Source organism: Capra hircus, chromosome 7 (genome assembly GCF_001704415.2).
Source record: "Capra hircus breed San Clemente chromosome 7, ASM170441v1, whole genome shotgun sequence".
NCBI classification, from domain to species: Eukaryota; Metazoa; Chordata; class Mammalia; order Artiodactyla; family Bovidae; genus Capra; species Capra hircus.
Window position 1 is genome coordinate 72,050,142 of NC_030814.1, and position 4,457 is coordinate 72,054,598.

The window sequence follows — 4,457 nt, forward strand, 5'->3', positions numbered from 1 at the left end:
TCATTGGAAAAGACTCTGATGCTGGAGGCATTGGGGGCAGGAGGAGAAGGGGACGACAGAGGATGAGATGGCTGGATGGCATCACCGACTCGATGGATGTGAGTCTGAGTGAACTCCTGGAGTTGGTGATGGACAGGGAGGCCTGGCGTGCTGCGATTCATGGGGTCGCAGAGTCGGACACGACTGAGTGACTGAACTGAACTGAACTGAAGGTACTGAGACTGGTCTACTTTGTCCAGCGAAAAAAGGAGCTTTCTCCACCTAGTGGCCAATGGGGTCATTGCACTACAGAGTTGAACTCTTCACAGAACTGTAAGATTTCTTCCCAGTTTTGAAGCTCCTGGATGGATGGAAGCAGCATTTGTGAACAGCAAGCTTGGGAGTGCTAAAGCAGGGCTGTGTCTGCCCTGTCTGTAATGTGGGCTTGACACAAGGCAGAGTAGGTCAGGTCATTAGGTGGACAGATGGTGAGAGGGAGTTGTTTTTCCTATTTGACACTATTGGCTGCCCATCAGAAGGCTTGGTTAGGGGTTGGAACAGCTCATTGGACAGGGGCTGTTGTGAGGGAAGGACTTTCTTTTTCACTATTTCTTGGAAGAATCCCTGCCTGTCACTACCTCTTTAGAACTCTGGCTGAGAACTCTGATTTCTTCTAATTTCTACTTCACAAGAAAATATTAAGGCCTCAGGTCACATGAAGCTGGTGACAGGGTTCAGACCAATACCCAGGGGTCCAGAATCATATAGCTCCTGGCACATACACAGTCTTGTGTCTGCATTGAGTGGTTGGTGCAATCAGTTCTAAGAGCTTTACCTCCACAATTCCATTTCATCTCTTCAGATGTCATTGGCTGTAGGGCTTGGGATGCAGTGATAGGCTGAGGTTCTAGATCAGTGGAAGATGACTACTTGCTAGAGCCCAGGGGAGAATCATCTTTGGCCATCATGTTGCCTCTTTTTCCTTCCTCAATCAGATTGAAACAGGTTTCTGACACTTCATAAGTCACTGAGTCTTAATACAGAGGGCTGAGCCAGATGCCATCTGCCTATGGACTTCCTTCCCCAGGGAGACCCAGAGCTTGATTCTGGCCAATGATAGAAACAGTAGTCATCATTCACATAGCTTCTATCATGTGTCAGTCACTGTAATTTTTTCATACGTATCTATTCTTTTGGGCTTTCCAGGTGGCACCTGTAGTAAAGAACCTGCCTGCCAATGCAGGAGACTCGAGACTCAGGTTCAATCCCTGGGTTGGGAAGATCCCTTGGAAAAGGGAATGAAAACCCACTCCAGTATTATACTTGCCTGGAGAACCCCATGTACAGAGGAGCCTGGCAGGCTACAATCCGTAGGCTCACAAAGAGTCATACCTGTCTGAAGTGACTTAGCACACACATATATTCTTTAAATAACCCTATAAGGTAAGTGAGTACTAACATTTTACCCATTCCGGAGCCTGAGCTCTTAACAGGTACTTTTGTTTCTTTGTTTCCCCTTGGCCACGTTATGTGGCACGCAGGATCTTACCTAACCAGGGATCAAACCCGTGCCCCCTGCAGTGGAAGCGAAGTCTTAACCACGGGACCTCCAAGAAGTCCCAGAGCCCGAGTTCCTTGCTGCTTCACTAGGCTGCCTCTCCAGGGCTGATGCCTCTTTTTCCATGAGAGCTTCCTTGCCCAGTGGAGTCATGGGCATGGGCAGGGGTTCCCTCATTCAGCATGAAATGTTTATCTGCTGTGCTGTGTAGTGTAGGTCCTGGGCCACACTGGAGAATATTCCAGGCTACAGAAATTCAAACCTGATTTCAGGGATGCTCAGAGTAAAAGGATCATGGATGAAAAGATAAGACTCTTGGGTTCAAATTCCTGGGTGCCACCAGAATGGTCAAAATTAGAAAGATGAACAATACCAAGTGCTGACAAGGATGTGGAGCAGGAACTCTACGCTGCAGGGGGGGATGTAAGTTGGCAGAACCACTTTGGAAAGCATTTGGCGTTGTCTAGTCCAGCTAAACATGCACCTATCCTACGATGCGGCGATTCTATTCCTGAATGTGTGCATGCATGTGCACACAAAATGGCACATAAAAACTTTTTATAGTGGCTTTATTTATAATAGTAGAAGGGGTAAACTACGGTATATTCATATAATGGATTACTATTCAGCATGAAATAAATTTTTTTTAATGAGCTTCTGATACACACAATAATATGGATGAATCTCACAGGCATAATATTGAACACAAGTGGATGCATGGACAAGTCCCTTTTTATAAAACTGAAGGGCAAGCAAAATGAATCTATGGTAAGACAGGTCAAGATAGTGTTTGCTTCTGTGGGATACTGACTAGGAAGGGAAACAAGGCCAGCCTCTGGGGACTGGTGATGTTTTCTATATTGATCTGGAGGCTGACTGACCATATGGATACATCACCCTCATCAAATTGTACTCTAAAAAATTTGGCTCACATTATTGAATGTATGCTGTATCTCAAAACATTAGAAAAGCAGTGATCAAGTAAAGATAATCTTTGAATATGGCTGACAACAGTTATTTGTGCCCTCCACACCCACTATTCTCCCCTGGGACGGAGGGAACTCTGCACTTTCTTCTTTTTGATGCAAGCACCTCTCTCCCGCTTTCAGTCAGTGTGTTGTAGGTGGGACTCACTCCTTTCCAGGTGCCCAGAGGACCATTTCCCCTAGCTGCAGCGACTGGTTTAGGGATGGGAACAGATCCAGATGAGCTAATGAGTCAATCCCAGCATTTCTTACTGGTACCAAGAAAAAGATGTTCTTTCCATTGCAGTTACCAATCTATTAGGATATAAACCTGAAGCTGCCAGAGGCTGTCTCCACCTTCTGGAGAAAGTCTGCCCAGGGAAAGAGGCCACACAGAGCAAACCAGAGTGAGATGACTCTGTCAGAACCTGAATCTAGCCATCCCTGTACAAGGTTGTTTCATTCGGAGACTCAGTAAATTTCCTTTTTTAGATAATCACTTTAAGGTTGTTACTTACAACTACAGTCTAATACACCAGGAATCTTGGGTAAAATTACGAGAGGGGAAGGGGGCTTGGAATATAAAATAACCATAGAGCCTTGTCCAATCTCATTTTGATGGTGCTGCTGCTGTGAGACTGTGGCCCTGCCAGATGAGTGAGGCAGGCCCAGGGGTCATGGGGAAAGTACTCTGGTCTTGTTTGTAAACACAAGGAATCTAGAGAACCAGATTTTATGCTCCATTTTGCTCTTAGCAGTGAGACCTTAGGCAAATCACTATACCTTTTTGAACCTTGTTCTTTTTCTGTAAAATGGAGTATCATCTCCTAGCTCGAAAGGTTGTTATAGAGATCAAATGCTAGTTTCCCATTTTCTTCAGTGTTTTCATACCCTTGGCTAAGTTGGGGCCAGCATCTTTGTGCATTCCCAGAGCATCTTGTATAACCCTCCACCACCATAATGATCTTTGACTGTATGAGCTACCCAAGGGCTCTAAGAGAATACTCATTCCTGCATCCCTAGGCCAACAGGGCTGAGCACACAGCTGGTAGGACTCTTGAATCCTGACTAAGAGATCCTGCAGGTCAAGGATTCATACTCTGGCAGCTCACTCATCTCTCTGCCCTTTGCTTCCTTGCCTGGTAGGTGGGGCTGATCATGACATCTTGGTCAGGATAGAAGGACTCTGGGGAAACTGCTAAGGCAGTCTAGGCTTTGGAAGCTGAGAGCTGTGTAGGGCCTTTCCCAGTTGGTAAAGAGCAGGTTCCCAAGAATAATAATGCTGAGTGAAGAATAGGAGTTCAGGCCGCCTGGGCACCTTCCTCAGATCTGGCTGTCTGAAGCAAAGAAGGCTGCTGAAGTCATCGCACGCACTCCTTTCCCAGCTCATTTCTGGGTCATGGAAAAGGTTTTTCCAAGAATCACAAGTCCCATGGAACCAGCCTACTGCTATGTATTAGCTGAGCAGGAAAAGCCCATCTCTTCTTATGCATCCTCATTCATTCATTCAACAAACACTGCACGACAAACCACTCTGTCCATCAGAGGAATGGAGATGAATGATGTTAGGTCTCTGCCCTGAAGGAGTTAGCCTGGAGAGAGTCAAACTGGACACTGTTCCCATTTTGGCCTCCCTGTACATCTCCTTTCCTGCTCCCCTGAATTCCTTCTCACACAGCAGCCACACGATCATCTCAAACAAAGTATATTCCCAGCTTAAACCTTCTAAAGACATCTGTGAGGCCCTCCAGGATAGGGGGAGGTAGATGAGCAGATAAGCTTGTATTGAATTTAGGGCACCTGGACTCTGTAGGACTTCTACAGAGCTGCCAAGCAATTTGGATATCTGTTTCTGTCCCCGCTCCTAAAATCACTACTTAAGGTGCTGGAAGTTTGAGCAGGGCTAGGGCAAAGGGTAAAGATACGCATACTAGATGATTCAAATCCCAGATCTG